Genomic DNA, 20,263 nt, shown 5'->3' on the forward strand with positions numbered 1-20,263 from the left:
CCTCGCCATTAACGCATCAGCCAACGTCGCCGGTGGGTCCTGTTCCGTTTCTCGGCACGGGGACCTGCCTGCTGATGACGACACAGAGATCCCGATGGCAACTTCGTACCAGGTGTTTGCTGTCGTCGGCAACAGCGCGGGCCCACCGCCCTTGGCTTGCCCGCATTGCCGCGTGTTCCGGTCCTATGCTCCAGTGTCCGCCCGGCGTATTGCCCCGCTCCCGCCGTCGGCATCGGCTGCCCTCGCTCAGGATCCGACGGTTGTATCTCTCATCGGGTCGTCGATGTCTCCCCCGTCGCCTGGGCGCCCTCTTCACGCAACGCAGAGGTGTGCGTCAGCGCGCGCGAGTACGTAAATCAACCGCCAACGCTGCGCTTATTTGTGTTACTTGGTTCGGTTTCGTGTATTACTTGATCGCTACACAACACTAGCAACGTGAGACGGCACATATGCTACAGTCACGTTCTTTAATGTGATTATCACTAGGAAAAGCAACTTCGTTAGAGTTGTAAATACCTCGCGATCTGGAGATAATTTCGCTGCCTGCCAATATATCGAAGCATTTTCGCAAAAGCCGGAGCCTGCAGTTCATTACGGATTCAGGGGTGTATTTTATTAAAATCATCGCTTGTACTTGTGATTTGCCTTTGCTGTACGATGAGAGCAGGGCACTTTTGTATGTAATTTTTCACCTGTCAGTGAAAGTATGCATTGTAGGGTTGACAGAATGGCATACTCTTTAGCGCAATCACTTTTAATGCACACGTCGATATTTGGATTTCATCAAGACTCAGGCTATAAGAAGGGATTCGTTTCGCCCATCCCACGAATCAGTAATGTGCAGAAATGTACCCATTTTTATATAAGGTCACAAAACTTTGTCCCAAAACTGGCGATAGCTATCTTTTGTGAGCTTTCGAGATTGTTTGGCGTTGCGTGCACATTATGATGCAATTACATTGTCTGGTCTACGTCTTATCGGACTCGGGTATCGAGTTTGTCACTGACATTTTGGAGACAAACAAAAGTTTTAGTAACAGTTTTTCGAAAGGAGTTAATCCGTACTGGGCTGTGTACGAGTGCGCATGCTCACAAGTACGAAACACCTATCGCAATAGAGAACCCAAGTGATAAGTGGAGGAGCCGGCCGAAGTGGCCGTGCGGTTAAAGGCGCTGCAGTCTGGAACCGCAGGACCGCTACGGTCGCTGGTTCGAATCCTGCCTCGGGCATGGATGTTTGTGATGTCCTTAGGTTAGTTAGGTTTAAATAGTTCTAAGTTCTAGGGGACTAATGACCTCAGCAGTTGAGTCCCATAGTGCTCAGAGCCATTTTGATAAGTGGAGGAATGACTTACAATAAACACGAAATGATCGATTCGTAGGTGTTCCATTGGTTTACAGGGCTAGTAATAATGAACATGGGGTTACTACACGAGCGTTATAGCAGTGGGCAGTGGCTGCAGCAGTCTTATTGCCGTCAGAAATTTTTGAATTCAAAGCCTCAGTCATCTGGTGCCATTTATTCAAAGGGAAACACAATTTGGCAGCATGTGCTTTACCACTGGACCACTACGTCCGACACGCATATAGCTAATCAATGTTGTAAGTATACAGGGTCAATAACATTTCGCCCACTCTGACTTCGCAGCGCTATTCCTCAAATAAGAGCGATGAAAAAATGTCTGTCACAAAATTTCGTCCTGCACGTATTTCCGGCAGTAAATGAACATTACAGATTGGCAATCGGGTAAAACTGTAATCACATGTACGGTAACTATCCCTGTCAGCATATACGATAATTTCTGTGCAGATGATGCAGTGAATAGCGTTTTGGGTTAGCATGCAGGAGGTCAAAGGTTCCATTCTGGGTTGAGGCGTATTTGTTTTCATTTGCTAAAGGTAGTATCGCTGGTACGGTATCTGGCGTCTTAATCGATATACAGCGATTACAGTGAGTCTTCTGCAAAACACTGGGAGTTACATACTATGAACACAGACATGGAAGTATAATCGTTTTCACTGGTGAGCTTTCTAAGAAGCCTTTCGCAAGTCGTGGACGCCAATTGTTTCACACCAATGCATCTGCTAGATTCCAAACCTGTTTTCTGTGTACTCTTCCCCAATCGTCCCATCGATTGTTACCAACTATTAATCTTGCGACACTCATGTCTATTACATATCTTTAAGTTCTTACGTCACCAATAAGTCTTGCAATGTGCTTTGCAAATAGTGTCGAAAAATGTACTATCTAAATGCCGCATACGTGTGGCTTAATAAACTGTCTATACTGCAGTATTATATGGCAAAATGAAATTGGCAAATAAAAGCAAATACGCCTCGACTCAGTATCGATACTGGAACTCCTGCATAGTAACCAAATAGGCTATCTAATGCACCAACTGAACAGCAGTACTGCTTTATGCTGACAGAGGTAGCTACTTTACATGTGATCGCAGTATTTCCAGTCTTTAACATCAATTTATTGTCAGAAATATGAGAAGAACGAAATTTTGTGACTAATATTTTTGTATTGCTGCTATGTGAGGAATCGCGCTGCGAGGCCCGAGTGCTCGAAATTTTCTTCACCCAGTACTATAAAACTAAGTGTACAATGTGCGTGTTCCTAAAACTCAGAAAAAAGTCCCTGTTCGATCAAGGGAGTTCTAAAGTGTGGTAGCCCTCTGTCCTCCATTCATGAAGAAGGGTCCCGTTTTTGACTGGAGGGCGTGCTTTGGAAGATATAAGGGCTGGGAACTTTCTTCCATCATGAAATTTCTAGAACATTCCAGAATGTTCGGGAAGATCATTGTGGATCGGCACTTTCGAGAACACTCTCGAATGTTGTTGAATGTTCTAGAACACTGGACAGTTCGAAGCCTTTTTGGTAAGTTCTGGAATTCGCCACTGGTGGAGCTACCCAGGTTGTGGGTTCGAACGTTAGTTTCTGGTCGGTGCGAAGGGAGGGCCCGAAAAAGTAGTGCAGAGATTGAATGAAATCAAACAGAGAAGCGTGGGTAGTGGAAGTGACAAAGTGGCTGAATAGAAATCGGAAATGAAGCGTGAAATGTGTGTAAGGAGTCCTTAGTGGATTCTTCAATAAAAAGTTGATTTAATTTATATCTAAGACAATGCCCAAACTAAAAGAGAAGGAGCTGTTGCCACTTCTGAAGCAAAATTGAGAAAACAAAAACAACAGAAAAAAAGAAACAGATGTTGAGTGCGAATCACGTTTAAGTTCCCAACAAACGAGAATGAGCCCCGTAAGAAGCAGAGAAACAGAAGAACAACGAAATAAACAGAATGGAGACCTAAGAATTACCACACATTCTTATAATAAAAGACTGCGAAATCAAGCCAGCCATGAAAATACACACTGTGACAAGCGCGGACGAGGACAAGTAAACATCACAACCTAAAAAATGAAGCATACCACTATGACCCGACGAAGGAATATGACAAACACATCGTAATCGAAAAAATGGTTTCCCATTTTTGCAAAGCGAAAAATTTCAGTATGGACGCACCAGACTTGTGTTGTATAAATAGAAAAATTCGATTACCACCATTGGAAGCACCTCCAGAGGAATTGTTACATTACATGAACGGGGAAACTTCCGAATCAGAACACATTCTTTTAAATATGAAAGCGTACAACGCCTGCTTCCAAATGACTTCTTTCAGTGTCACTTCGATCAACAGTAACAGAGATGACACCGATTATGTTTTTCTCTATTCTAGAACAAATCTATCACCAAATGGGATCATTACTACCACTGCCTAACGAAGACCGTAAATCTCTGCTAGTATATTTCATCGGAAGTGTAGAAATAGAAATTGATCAACGATACACAATTATCAGTGGATTGAGACGAGAAGTAGCCCCAGATGTACAGAGGATCTTAGACGAATACAATCACTGATCCTCATATTCAAATCAGCACAAGACCGAATGATTTCTAATGACTATAAAGCTATAATTCTAGCCAAGGAAAGACCACACTGAGAACACGAACGTCGATTTAATCAACCTCAGATAAACGAAGTCGCCACGCTAATAGTGGACAATGAAAATACAGGCCGTGACGTAATTGTACAACGAAGAAGTGAAGGACTACAACGCATTGCAGGCACACACCTTTCATATGATGCCCTCAAGTAGCCATTAACATTTCTGCACGGAGAGAACGGATGTCATTCTAATGTGAAACCAATCCAACCTCAAACAGGAGCAGAAACAAACAAAAACATCACTTCCATGGAGTTATATGGCTGCACTTAATGATCATAGAAAATGAAGGATACAGTCACATTCTCATCACTCGCCGTTTACTCTAACAACTCCTGCTAAATATGTACGCATAAACAGAAGCGGAACCGATTCTTACATATGAGTGAATCAGAATGAACTACGCAGGGAAGAATACTTCCACCATCGAGACGTTATCGTAAATGACGGAAACATTGGCGAACAATGGTAATCTTACCCAGATCATACATAGGAAGTCCGAGACACTCAAGATGCCACAAACTACATAATAAAATATGTACGACCTGACCTGTTCTTAACATTCACATGCAACACGTCGTGGCCAGAAATCAAAGAATGACTAACACACGGACAAGTCCCGATGCATCGACACGACATAATAACCCGTTTCCTGACAAAATGCAATGAGATTTATTGAAGTCATCTCAAAATGCCACATATTTGGAGCTGTTAGATGTTCGATACACACAATCAAATGGCCAAAACGAGGACTGCCTCACTCACACAAACTCATATGACAACACTGCGCCGGCCGGAGTGGCCGTGCGGTTATAGACGCTACAGTCTGGAACCGCGTGACCACTACGGTCGCAGGTTCGAATCCTGCCTCGGGCATGGATGTGTGTGATGTCCTTAGGTTATTTAGGTTTAAGTAGTTCTAAATTCTAGGAGACTGATGACCACAGTAGTTAAGTCCCATAGTGCTCAGAGCCATTTTGACAACATTGCAGAATTCATCCCACAGAGCTCAACAAAATCGTCCATGTTGAACTTCCCATTCTACAAGAACTGTCCGAAAGACAAGTAAAAACGTGATTCACGGACTATGCGGGCCATTTAACCACAAATTGCTATGTGTGAGTGATGGAAAATGTACAAGGAAATATCTAAAACCGTAACTGGATGACACACAAACAGGATTTGATGGCAGATTAGGAAAGGAGTAATCGTGAAAGGGCATGGAATGCCCGGCCATGTTGTTTATTAGCACATTTTTGGACAGTCTTCAGTAGTATGGCTTCTGACTATTATTTACACTGACTGTACAATTCATTTGTGTCGTTCCGTGACGTCAAATTTCCTTGCAACCTTGAGATGTATAATTACAATAGTCTGGAATGTTAACAGTTTGTTGGGGGAGTGGAACACAGAATCACTGCCAAACGCCAAAAGTACTGTTGATAGAGGAACGGGTCATCAGAAGGATGTTACGTCTCACTCGACCAGTGCACGTACAATGAAAGTGGTAGATGGGCTTTGTACTTCGTGCCGAGCCGTCATGCTATTAAGTGACACACAGAGGAAAATGGTACAAAATTTACAAATTTTTCACGGAGTGGATCGACAACACTGGCGGAATTATCCACTTGAACGCACCAGGCAGCACCGGAAAAACTTTTCTAATAAATCTTTTGCTGGCTGAAATATGTGCTAAACAACACATCGCAGATGCACTGGAATCATACGGCACTGGAGCCACATTTATGGAAGGAGGGCGAACTGCCCATTCCACCCTACATTTACTGCTGAATACAGCCGAAGAACAATTTTCGGTATGTGAAGTCTGAAGAGCATGTAGACGGGATGAACTTCTAAAGCCAGCTAAAATTATCTTCTGGGACGAATGCGCAATGGCACATAAATATCACTTGTTCAAATGGTTGAAATGGCTCTGAGCACTATGGGACTCAACTGCTGAGGTCATTAGTCCCCTAGAACTTAGAACTAGTTAAACCTAACTAACCTAAGGACATCACAAACATCCATGCCCGAGGCAGGATTCGAACCTGCGACCGTAGCGGTCTTGCGGTTCCAGACTGCAGCGCCTTTAACCGCACGGCCACTTCGGCCGGCAAATATCACTCGAAGCCATGACAGAACATTTCACAACTTGCGAGGAAACTCTGAAGTGAGGGGAGGAGCGCTACTCATACCATCAGGAGGTTTTCTACAGACTTCCATTTATCTCCAAGTCAACACCAGCAGACGAGATCATTGTATGCTTAAAATAATTACATCTCTGGCTTAACATACAAGTACTGCGACTCACAAAAAATAAGATAGTTGAACAATCGAAAGACGAGACAACAGCACATTATGCTCAGCACCTTTTACAAGTAGGGGGAGGCAAAGAGCCTACTGGCCAGACGACCGGCCTCATCAAACTCAGCAGTGAATTTCGCAGCATAGCCACTGCTGGAAACGAACTCATCGACAAAATTTATCGAAATGTTGTTCACAACTATACCAGTCCGGACTGCCTATTTGAAAGTGCAGTTTTAACAACGAAACATAATACTGTCGACGATATCAACTTTAATATTCAAAAGAAAATTCCCGGAGAAGGGAACATGCACAAATTCATCAACACGATGGTAGATGTTGAAGAAAGTGTGAATTTTACTACAGAATTTCTAAACTCTCTGCAAGTCCCAAGAATGCCATTACACTGCCTTTGACTTAGAATTTGATGTTCGATCATACTACTCAGAAATATCAACTGATCAAAACTATGTAATGGAACCAGGATGATCGTCAAATAGCTATAGAACAGTATCATCGAAGCCGAACTTATGACTGGAAAGTACAAAGGACTCACACTGTTTATCCTTAGAATATACCGAACTGACATTCCAGGTTAAAATACAGCAATTTCCAATCAAATAGCCTATAGTTTTACAATTAATAAAGCGCAAGGACAAACTTTAAAATACTGCGGCATCGGCCTCAAAGACTCCTGCTTCTCTCCCAGTCAGCTATTCGTGGCTTGCTGTGGAGCAGGAAATTCGAAAAATTTCTACATAAATACCCAGGATAACAAAATGAAAAATATTGTTTATAAACAAGTATTATGTATAGCTAGAATATGATATCAATAGAAAATTTATGTCTTATGCTTTAACAAGTATTTTAAATAGAATAAGTTTTTTACCTCTTGTACTTTAAAGTTCATCCCTACATTCGAATTAACATACGGTCTCATATCAACTCCCTGAGTATAAGCGTACCGTTTTTACCTAATGTGTTACGGAACCCTAAAAATGGAGCCGTTCCTGTACATTATTGACTCTTGCTGTGTGCCAAGACATCACTCTAATGAAGGTCTGGTTGTCGATGAAATCAGTATACCGACGTTTTAGTTCAAATGGCTCTGAGCACTATGGGACTCTATATCTTAGGTCATCAGTCCCCTAGAACTTAGAACTACTTGAACCTAACTAACCTAAGGACATCACACACATCCAAGCCCGAGGCAGGATTCGAACCTGTGACCGTAGCGGCCGCGCGGTTCCAGACTGTAGCGCCTAGGACGGTTCAGTTAACAATGATCCTGCCGAAGTGTATATCGTTCTGGGCAAACCCGCGATGTATACCTTCACTGACAGGTGAAGAATTACATTTTTTTGTGTGTGTAAAGAGGTGGAGCCTCACCACACCCACACCGGCATGATGGCCAACTCAAAAGTCTACTTCCATATCTGCATAAGGGTTAGTTTTCACCAAAGTGAGGTGTCGCAGGATGTGGGTGCTGCTATGTTTGCGTACGTGTGGTTAAGGTTAACCATCAATACGCGCTCATCTGGAGATAGATTGGGTCCAAAGTCGAACGAAGGGTAGCGGTTTGCAGGGCAGAGGGAAATAAGTGCCAAGGCAAGCGCCAAGAGAAAAAAAAAACCTCTGCGATAGTTATGTCGGGTAGTAGGAGCAGTAGCAGATATCTTGCTGAGTGAGACAGTTCATGGAAGGGTAGGTTATGTTAATAGCGGGTATCGTGCAAGAAGATGCAGTGTCAGTGCCATGGTCGTTATAATAAAAGGGGTCCGGTGCAGCAACGCAGTGCGTTGCCTTACGCCCTTTGCTGTGCCGTGTCGTCAGTGACTTGGCACAGCATCATCAGGCTGGTGCTGAACGGTGGCAGCTCGCTGTTGGTCGGTGTCCCCTGTTACTGCGTGGCGCAGTTCTGCAGCAGCTGCTCATCCAGCAGCTCTGCTTGCTCGGAGTACTGCGTCGCAGTTTCATCGGAGAGCTGCAGGCCGGTCTCTTGCGCATGTGCGATGTAGGCTGCCCTTTTGACTTCTCGGGTCCTTGCGGGGGCTGCCCCCACGGCGGTCGGCTTCGACGCCGATACCGCTGGGGCGGCGGTTGTCTTCTTAACACCCTTCCCGTCCGACGCTGCTGGAGCGACCGGCGGTGCAGACACCCGAACGCCCTTCTGCGAGTTTGCAGGAGCGTTCGCAATGCTTGGACGCGAGCCTTGGGCCTTCTCTGCAGCCACGCGGCTGCAAAGGCAGCCCTCTCCGCCGCCATGACGGCTTTGAGGGCTACTGTGGCTTCCTCCACGGCGGTGCTGATGTCGATGCCGCTGCTCTTCTCAGGGGCGCGAGCTGCATCCCGACCGACCTCCTCCGGGCGGTCGTTCCCGCTCTTGGCGAGGGGAGCTGCTTCTGCTCTGTCCCTCAGCTGGGCCGGGCTGGTCTGCGCCCGTCGTCGTCGCCGACGTCGTCGTCTCTTCGGCTGTGTCGGTGCGGCCGCGGCCGCCTCGCCGCCTTCGGCGCGACTGTGGCTTGAAAAAGCCAGGGAGCCGCGCCATCTGGCGAGGTGTAGGCCGCCACAGCGGGCGCAAGTAGGCAGAGCTTTATTCTGCCGCGGTCGCAGGCGCGGCTGTCTTTCTCGCCGGAGCACTTGACGCACCGCGCCGCATTGCGGCAGTACTTCGCAACATGGCCCTCACCCTGGCACTTGAAGCACTGAGGCTGGGGGTCCATGGATATCGGGAGAGCCTCCATCGTAACCGGCAATCCCAGCAGCTTCCGGAAGCCGAAGATGTCGCCCTCGCCGGCTGCCGCCTGCAAGGTCACGGCGTAGAGCGGCGCCCTCTTCTTGTTCGTCCGGTTGTGCAACCTTGTGGCAGCGTTACCGAACCCGGCTCGCAGCAGCCCTTCCCGGACCGTTTTTTCATCACAGCACCAAGGAAGCCCCCTTAGGAGTGCCGTCGTCTTCTTCCTACCATCGGAAGGCGCCTTCTCACGCGCTGGTCGCGCGTCAACGATGTGGGCTGCCACAGCGCCTTGTGGTCGACCAGGTTTGCTGCCAGAACACAGATCAGCGAGTCCGTGTCGACAGACTGTAGACCACCTCGTTCTTGGTGCAGGTCATCATCAAGTCGAACAGCGCTGTCCACCAGCCTTTGCACTTGGCGTACAAAGGGGGAACAGGCTGTGACTCGTCTTCTCGGGTCTACCTTCACAAATACACTCCTGGAAATTGAAATAAGAACACCGTGAATTCATTGTCCCAGGAAGGGGAAACTTTATTGACACATTCCTGGGGTCAGATACATCACATGATCACACTGACAGAACCACAGGCACATAGACACAGGCAACAGAGCATGCACAATGTCGGCACTAGTACAGTGTATATCCACCTTTCGCAGCAATGCAGGCTGCTATTCTCCCATGGAGACGATCGTAGAGATGCTGGATGTAGTCCTGTGGAACGGCTTGCCTCAGTTGGACCAGCGTTCGTGCTGGACGTGCAGACCGCGTGAGACGACGCTTCATCCAGTCCAAAACATGCTCAATGGGGGACAGATCCGGAGATCTTGCTGGCCAGGGTAGTTGACTTACACCTTCTAGAGCACGTTGGGTGGCACGGGATACATGCGGACGTGCATTGTCCTGTTGGAACAGCACGTTCCCTTGCCGGTCTAGGAATGGTAGAACGATGGGTTCGATGACGGTTTGGATGTACCGTGCACTATTCAGTGTCCCCTCGACGATCACCAGTGGTGTACGGCCAGTGTAGGAGATCGCTCCCCACACCATGATGCCGGGTGTTGGCCCTGTGTGCCTCGGTCGTATGCAGTCCTGATTGTGGCGCTCACCTGCACGGCGCCAAACACGCATACGACCATCATTGGCACCAAGGCAGAAGCGATTCTCATCGCTGAAGACGACACGTCTCCATTCGTCCCTCCATTCACGCCTGTCGCGACACCACTGGAGGCGGGCTGCACGATGTTGGGGCGTGAGCGGAAGACGGCCTAACGGTGTGCGGGACCGTAGCCCAGCTTCATGGAGACGGTTGCGAATGGTCCTCGCCGATACCCCAGGAGCAACAGTGTCCCTAATTTGCTGGGAAGTGGCGGTGCGGTCCCCTACGGCACTGCGTAGGATCCTACGGTCTTGGCGTGCATCCGTGCTTCGCTGCGGTCCGGTCCCTGGTCGACGGGCACGTGCACCTTCCGCCGACCACTGGCGACAACATCGATGTACTGTGGAGACCTCACGCCCCACGTGTTGAGCAATTCGGCGGTACGTCCACCCGGCCTCCCGCATGCCCACTATACGCCCTCGCTCAAAGTCCGTCAACTGCACGTACGGTTCACGTCCACGCTGTCGCGGCGTGCTACCAGTGTTAAAGACTGCGATGGAGCTCCGTATGCCACGGCAAACTGGCTGACACTGACGGCGGCGGTGCACAAATGCTGCGCAGCTAGCGCCATTCGACGGCCAACACCGCGGTTCCTGGTGTGTCCGCTGTGCCGTGCGTGTGATCATTGCTTGTACAGCCCTCTCGCAGTGTCCGGAGCAAGTATGGTGGGTCTGACACACCGGTGTCAATGTGTTCTTTTTTCCATTTCCAGGAGTGTAGAAGCGATAAAATTAATAATATATACCCCTGGATCGGTAATCATTTTCAGGCTCCAGCTTTCAAGACAGTGCTAAGATATGCTTGATTTGTTGCGAAATTATCGCCAGATCGCGAGGTATTTAGATAGTTAACGAAGTTGCTTTTCTTCTCGGGTCTACCTTGCTTGGTCGACAGACTCAGTGAGTCGCACAACCGAAGGCCCTCTCGTGGCAGCGGGTTTCTTCTGCGCGTTCTTCTTTCCCATCCCGAGGGGCGCAGAACGCGACAATTTGCTGGCGTTGTGAAAACAACACAAGACAAGTTTCTTCTCGCGGCTCTCACAGCACAGAACTTCTTTTGGAACTCTACTCGGCAGATAAAACGTTGCGCGCAGCGGCAGTGATGCGCACTCTTGCTGGTTCAGGCCGAACTCGCCATGAATCGTGAGGAACTACATTTGCCCATTACAGAACTTCCCTATTTTCGTCACACAGCAAACGGAATTCACAAATAGAAGCGATAAAATTAATAATATATACCCCTGGATCCGTAATCATTTTCAGGCTCCAGCTTTCATGACAGTGCTAAGATATGCTTGATTTGTTGCGAAATTATCGCCAGATCGCGAGGTATTTAGAAAGTTAACGAAGTTGCTTTTCTTAATGATAATAACAGTAAACATTATGACTGAGGCATACGTGCAATCGGACTTTGTTGATGGTGCTTGGATTTTTTACGATATTATTCGAAACTAGGCTTTAGACCCAAATCACAGTTCCAGAAATGTGAATAAATCCCATTGCCCTCTACTAGGTATTTCTGCTTCCAGTCAACGAAGTGGCAGTTGGCGACACCGCGTCTTCAGAGGTTGAGCTTCCTCGCTATCAGCCAGTTCAAGATTCACATCGGCTGAACGATCGTAATCTGTCTGCCACTAGTCTAATGGAGAATTGGCAATTTTGTAGAATAGATTTGGCAACCACGTGACTATCGATTTACTTCGCAGTTTGGCTTAGAACTACCATAATAAATTCTCTCCCTATTTTCTTGTCGTGTAAATTAAATATTCTGAATGAATTTCACTTAACGGACGCCACAGTGGTAGCAAATCTATGATGTTGAGTCCACGAAGTTCGTTCCAACAAAAACTGCAGCTGACTTCAGCAATTACGTTACGCATTTTCTGTCTTACCGAGCCATGGGGCTACAAGGAAAAGCCGTTTAATGCACCTCTGTACACCTCTGTGCTAGCTTAGCGGTAAACCCTTCACATTTCAAATCAGTTGGTGTGCCTTTTTCAGCGGTGCATCTCGGACTTGTTTACGCCCTGGCTGCGAACGTTCGCGACAGAAGCGGTGTTTACACCATCGTTACTCGCGTGTGTTACTGTTTGAACCGAACGCAAAGGCACACAATTTCCAAAAAAAACACGATAAGTTCACCTTCTGTAACGAGTATGCATGACTGAAAGCTTTCGAAATCGAACGATTCTTGAGGGACTAAGTGCATCTTAATTACACAGAGATTATTGGAATTCACTTATCAGTCGTCAGCAGCAGTCTTTACGTAAAGATGATTGACGACGCAGCATGCGATCGAATTATTGAAGCCGCTAAACGAGAATTCCAGTTCCGACACTCCGATGGTCATATTGGCGAAGTTTTAGTAGCTCATTCGGGCCTGGGTGTGCTAACGATTCGAATCTTCGAACTGCCTTTCGAGGTACCCGAATCATTGGTCACTGAATCAGTCCAGCCATATGGCAGAGTTATTAGTCATACGGCCGAACGTTGGGCAAGTATTAGCACGTATCCAGTGCTCAATGGTGCGAATTGCTCTTACGAAACATATGCTATCGTATATAAACATCGGCGGCTGTAGAGCTATTGTCATATATGATGGACAGCCCGGGGCATGCTCCGAGTGTGGTAGTGAACGTCTTAGATCTGCGTGTATGCAGAGGAGACTCGTGCAACACCCCAGTGGAGACTTCCAGAATCCGGCTACGCCAACGTCACGGCGGCTGACTTACGTGACGGCGCTTCGCGGGGAGATGACGCCGAGGTCGGAGCGTACTATCGAACCGACACGGCCGTTGACTGAGGCGCCTTCGGGCCGCACTGCAGAAGGCATGGCTCCGACTAACCTCCAATCCCAGACACTGCAAGTGGTGGAGAAAGAGGATGACAGCATCACGCAAGGCATGGAAGCTGAAGTGGAACGGCCCCAGAGCGTTATGGCGATGGTGAAACAGCAGGAGATACAAGATTCGCCAACATCTGAGGCCGAGGTTAGGGCCCGCAAACAACGCTCGCCGAAGCGCCTCAAGAAGCGCCGACTAAACTCTGCGGAAACGCTCCCTTCTCTTCTTGGGAGCCTTAATGAGTCTAACACTGCGGACCTGGCTGACTTGGAACCACAAGCTTCGGATGTCTCTGACCATACGAATTCGGTCAGTGAATACATGTCATGTCGTTCAGTTGACGCATCCGCTGGTGCTCAGGGGCCCGACACCCATTCTGCGGCGGAGTCCAAAGCTGGCGAAAGATCCACGGATGCCACACATCAGTGCCACACAGGGCAGTATGGAGCACACCAATAATATCAGCTGGGATGCGCATGACGAAGAACTCACCGATGCGGACCCTTCCATTGGTGGGGACTCGCATCTGTACGCATCTACAGAAAGGTAATGCCGCAGGGTGACGTCCGTCGGGCGACCCTCTGCGTATGTGCAAAGGGACTATTGATACTGTGAAATTTCGTCATTTTAACATCATGCAGAGATGACAGCTACTCGAACCCAGGCATACAGAATAGGGACAGTGAACGTAAATACCATTAGATCGCCTGTGAAACAGCAGTTGTTTAGGGACATGATATACGCGTCGGATGTGGATATACTGACGGTGCAGGAAATTTACATTCCTGAGTTCCAGGAAGTACATGGGTACATCTCCTACACCTTGCCTCACACGAACAACGACAGTGGAACGGCGATATTGGTCCGAGACGGGATTCCGGTTCGCTACCTGGCTATCTCCCTTCGGCACGAGGACTGACGATAACTGTTAATGGAATTCGTATTCTCAATGTTTATGCCCCTTCCGGCACAGACAACAGATGGGCGCGTGCGAGATATTATTCGGAAGAGATTGTGCCCTTATTTACCAACAGATTCGATCATTTCATTATAAGTGGTGACTTCAATTGTGCTAAGGCCCAAAAAGACCAGACTCCACATTACAGTACCTGTCGTGAACTGTAAGTGCTATGACGGGACCTGGACTTATGCGACACCTGGGACAGGATTCTTGGGAACCGTGAGAGATATACTTTTACTACCAGTCACTCGGCGAGCAGACTTGATCGAATATATGTTTCGGTTGGCCTACGGGATAAGGTGGTCGACGCGGAACGATGGCCTGCGGCATTTACTGGTCATCTGGCTTACATTTGTACCACATCACTCCCTCGGCAAAGTGTGTGGAGAAGCCGCGGTACATGGAAGCTCAGTTTGTCACTTTTGGCGGACTCCGAATGTCGTTATAGAGTCGCGGAGCTATGGGCCACATGCCAACCCCGTCTACCAACATACCCCTCCGTGCTTCAATGAAGGCTCGAGTGTACTAAGCCAGCAAAAAGAAGATCTCTAATACAGTATGGTCGTTATAAGACGAGGTGGCAAAGAGACACACTTGATTATTATTACACCATGCTCCGTGAGCTGTCATTCCAGGTGTCGTCTGCAGAACATCATGAAGACGTTCATCGTGTCAAGGCTCAAATCCTCTCCATCACGCGACGATGACTGGGCGGCATCCTAATAAGGGCAAGATGTCTCGACACCATCACTGGGGAGCGTACCTCGATGCACCACGTGTCGCGGGAACATAAACATTACCGCCGGGAATTGGTCAAAGTGCTCCACGGTTTAGATGGCCGTCAACTGACAACACAACAGGACATTGCAAATGAATTTTTAGAGTATTTCCGCCACCTATATGCCGGTACACCGATGGACCTTCGAGTGGAGGAAGACATATTGCAACATCTGCAAACGACATTGACAGAGACAGATAAGGCAGCACTTTTGGAGCCATTCACAGAAGACGAAATGAAGGTGGCACTGAAAAAAGGAGCGGCCATCACTAGGGCCAGATGGCATTACACCTTATCACTGAGCCACAACTGTTATCGATTGATTGAAGAACATTCTGAACAATTCGAGCGAATGATTTGGCCACCCAGATCACCCGACATTTATGATACACATTTGAAACGCCCGTTGGGGCAAAACATCCTGCACCGGCAACACTTTCACCATTATGGATGGCTATACAGGCAGCATGTCTCCATATTTCTGCATAGGACTCCAAAGATTCCGTAACACGTCGAGTTGTTGCACTACGCTGGGCAAAAGCAGGACCGACACGATATTAGAAGTACCTCTAGACCTTAGTCACTTCAATGTACAGTGTACATGTAAAAGTAAGTCGTTACTTTGGAACTACATTTCTGTGACAACAGACATATATATGGCGAGAAAAGAATTTTAAATCGTATGAGGACTTACAGCCATTCATATTATGTGACATAGTATTACAAAAATCAAAAAGCATTTGCACTGAACTGGTACTTACATCTTGATGTAGTATCTGGACTGTAATTTCAACTATGAACTTTTAAGAAATTTGTTGTTGTATCATCGACTGCTGAAATGCATTGGTACTTTTAATGTTTGGTGTAAACGGAGAAGATATGTAAAAAAATTGTTATAGACAATGTCATAAAATACGACGATGTTATACAATAATACTTGTATCTTTATTACTTTCATGTGATTTATAACTGACGTGTATCTCCAATAAGTTTATCGATGTTATGCAGTGATCATAAAATGCAATTAGTTTATAATGTAGCTAATAACGTTGTAAAGCCCAGTGAAGGCATTCTCTAGTTGCATTAGCTGCAGTTTTGGTATCAATAATACGCTGCCAGTCGATTTAATCAACTGTCGTAATATGTTTTCACTGCCTTAAGGTCTCCACTGAACGCCTTTGAGCTATTCGGTTCGGTATAAGATAACGAGCACACAAATAGGTAACTGAGGTTGACATAAAGCATATGTGACACACATACAGCAAATTTTTGTAATGGAACCGTCTCCTTCTTACAACTGTTGTTCCATGTGTGTAAACGCATAGCTAAGATGTTTTTCTAAGTACTTTTTTATTTTAATATGTGATGTGATTCAAGTATGGTCTATTCACGTAATAGTTGTGCATGGTAAGGATACAAACTTCTTATCCGTGTTTCAAAATGGTGGGGTAAATCCAAGTGCATAGTTTTTATGGGTTATGTGTAGGGAATTATTATTTATGGAAACAGAGTGAACTTTTGTTTATTTTTAAGAAAATGATACGAAACTACAACCGAAAAACGAAAAATGTAATCAAAACGATATTCGCCGATAAGTTGTTGCAATGGAAATGGGAATGTCTTTAATAGCTGTCGCTCGTGATTTTAACATTCCGAGATCGACATTGCTGTTGCACCGCCGTGCAATGAAATAATCATTTTTCAATTAAAATTTTACATTAATTTACTTTCAGTACATTTAGTACCCTAAACACTGCTACTTTTGAACACTTTTGTTCATTTATGTAAAAACATAATTGCTTATAATTATTTCCCAAAAAACCGTTCATTTAGAACTATTTCTGTGCAAATCAGCCAGACAAATAGGGTGTCGGATTTACCCCACCATTTTTACTAATGGGAAAAAATGGACATTTCTTAAAATACGGATATCGCAAAAACTATTGATGGTATAACAAAAATATTTAGCAAACAGTTGCTCCTTTATATTACTTATTATGTAAAGAATATAACGTTAAGATCTGACCTCGGATAAATATTTTACAGGCAAAAGAATTTACTAGGTCGGATTTACCACACTTTACCCTATATACATGACTTAGTGTGAACATACTGTTTCTCTATTGTGCTCTGGAATTTTTTTCTTATAGGTGACTCAAGAAAGAGAAGAAGATCGAAAGAGTTATAACACATCATCTAGTATAGCTGCAAAGCTCTTCAAGAAGCTGATTTCCAGTGTCTCTGCTTTTTCATTTAGCGTGTTTTGTCCGTGATTTTTTCTGTGAATGAGCATTTCCAGCTGTGCATAAAGGTTGAGCTTGTGGCCTTCGTTCATTTTGTGAAGTATTATTAGATTTTCCTCTATATTATCAAAGGTTGGATGGTTGGTTGATTCGAGGGAGGGGACCAGACAGTGAAGTCATTGGTCTCATCAGATTAGGGAAGGATGTGGAAGGAAGTCGGTAGTGCCCTTTCAAAGGAGTCATCCTGTCATTTGCCGGAAGTGATTTACGGAAATCACAGAAAATCTAAATCAGGATGGCTGATCTTATTACAGGAATGTCCTGTCTTCTGAATGTGTGTAGTTATGGCAGATGTATTGGGTGTGTTGTATCTAAATGCGTTTATATGTTCTAGTTCGAAACTTTAATCCAGGCTGACCTTCATATGGTACAGAACATTGATTGCATTTCATCTCGTATACAACTGAGTTGGACAACTTATCTTCAATGGTTTTTGTGTTGTGTGGCAGTCTATTACCTAATTTCTGGTTTGTGGAGAAAGCAACTCTTACGTTGTGTGGTCTCACTACATTAGCAATTTATTGTGAAACGGTACAGAAGCAGGGAAGGCCAGCTGTCTCCATGACTCTCTGTTGCTTGTTATTATTTATGTTTCTGTCTATTCCTTTCTTAATTTTGTTAGACGTTTTCTCCATGAGGGCAGGTCAAAAATCATTTGCGGCTGCTATATGTATGATGAAACCGATTTCATTTTGGAGCGTTTCCTTACTTGTGCATTTTGTTTACCCTATGCAACAGCAGTTAATTTGTGTGTGTGTGTGTGTGTGTGTGTGTGTGTGTGTGTGTGTGTGTGTAGGTGGCATGAAGAATCATGTATAGTGACAATTATAGTTTAGGGTGTTCTATAAATATTAGGCACGCGTTCATTGCATTTTCTAGTGATGGTGAGGCCTAAAAAGTTTATTGACTTCTGTCTTTCATATCCGCAAGTGAACTGGAAGTTCTTGCGCATGCCGTTGAATGCCTGAGCTATTGCCTCAACATTTAGTTTGCTTCACCCTCTGTTATTTTTGATGTGTCATCAACATGTCTTGTGAAACGTATTATCTTGTATACAGCGTCTGTTGCTGCTCAACAATTTTTGCTCAAGATGATGAATGAATGTGTCAGCTACGTTCCCCAAAATGCTGGAGACCATTGCTAGGGCATTCAGTTGTTTGCATACTTTATTGCTGAAAGAAAAATAGTTGTAATTATGTATCAGTTCAAACAAATCAAGGAATTCAACTAATTCAGCCTGTCGTAGTTTCTGGTGTGTACCAGATTGGGTTTAATAACTTCAGCTGCTTCATTTATGGGGATGTTTTTGTACAAATTGGTGAAATCCAGTAAAATTATGTGGCATTAGTCAGGCACATTAATATTTATTACCTCGTGTGCTAATGTTATAACTTTCAAATTTATGCATGGTATATGGATGTTGTTTGAGTTCTGCGCCTGTGTTATAAGATTATGTCGAATAATCTATGCTGCTGCAGTCGCTTTTTACTAACAATTCATTAGTACAATGCCTTTCGGCAGTTTGCTGCCATTATCAGGTGCATTATATAGTTACTTATACATCAGCTGATAGGATATGTACCATAGCTGTGTGTGACAGTAGGTGTTAAGACTAGAAAAATAAACCTGTGTGGAAGGATAAATCTGTTATAGTGTGTACATTATGAGCATAGGATGATTAGGATATATGTTAATACGTTTACTTACATCCCTGTTGGCGATTTCATTTTCTGGCACACAGAGCACAGTAACAGGTAAATCACAACTTAGCATGTTCACAAATATCTGTTTACATTTTTCCAAAGAGTTATAAAATCTAAGCTAAACTACTTACAATTTCAAACACAGTAATATATACTTTTATTGAAGATGAGGGCTTTTATCTAGATGTACTGGTATTATGGAGAATGTTACGTGGATACTTAATGAAAACTATTCTGTCAGTGAAATAAACATTTATGTTGGAGAAGTTTTTGAAGAAATTAACATTATTACTATCAAGCTTATTATTTAATAATACATCTCCATGTGCTGTGCCATGAATGAAGATTTCCAGTTCTTCATATAAGTCCATTTGGTGTTCATTATTCTTTTTATGTAGTATATTAAGATCATTCGCAATATCATGGAATGGGTGGCCTGTGTCTTTTATTTGGTTGGCTATTTCTGATCTAATGTAACTGTTAGCGTGGTAAGCATTATGTGTTAATTATATCTTGTTTGGAAGTCACTCTCAGTTTGGCCTATATAGAGGAATCTGCAGGTTTTACACACTATTTTGTAGATGCCTGATTGTGAGTGTATATCCGTCTGTGTATATATTGTGCCTCAGTGTTTGTTGCAGTTTGTTGTGTGTTGTAAAGGCAATGTTAGTGTCGTGTGCTCTGATAATGTTTGCTATTTGGTAAGACAGTTTGCCTGTGAAACGTATGCAAGTCGTGGGTTTCCCTTTCATTTCATGTATGGAAGGTGGTTTATTATTGATTTTCCTTTTTTGCATAAGGTTATCAATTAATGCTTCACCATAGCCATTTGCTCAAACTATTTGTTTTACTATGCCGAGCTCATCAAGATGTGCATATTTATCCATTGGTATATTGTTGGCTCTGTTAACTAGTGCTCTGTATGCAGCAGGTTTGTATCTTGTGGGGTGACAGGATGAGCTGTGTGTGGTGGTATTTGTTGCTGTTGCCTTTCTGTTAATTTTGAAGATGTGTGACTTGTTTTTTTTACTGATGTTTAGATCAAGGAAATTGATGTTGCCATTGCTCTCATATTCCACTCTCAATTTTATATTTCTATCCTGTTTATTGAGTGTGTCGAGTATGTTGTTAATATCATTTGTGTCATCATCTACCTGGAGTAATGTATCATCAACATTACGTTTATAGTAAATGATTTTATCCATAGAGCTTGATTTTTGAGCAAAATTTTTTTGCTGAAATTGGTTAATGTATATGTTGGTAATTGTACCATCTATGCTTGACCACACTGCAAGAGACCACGAGGTCGATGTACAATAGCCCAATCCCTGTTGTCAAGGAGAAAGATCGGACAGTTCGAATCGTTCTTGACTCTCAGTAGAAAAATACGGTAATCGACGTGGAAACAAACAGACCAGAGAGGCTCGAAGAGCTGCTCCAGAATTTACACGGTGTTACCGTGTTTTCATCCA

The sequence above is a fragment of the Schistocerca piceifrons genome, chromosome X (assembly GCF_021461385.2).
Source record: "Schistocerca piceifrons isolate TAMUIC-IGC-003096 chromosome X, iqSchPice1.1, whole genome shotgun sequence".
NCBI lineage: Eukaryota > Metazoa > Arthropoda > Insecta > Orthoptera > Acrididae > Schistocerca > Schistocerca piceifrons.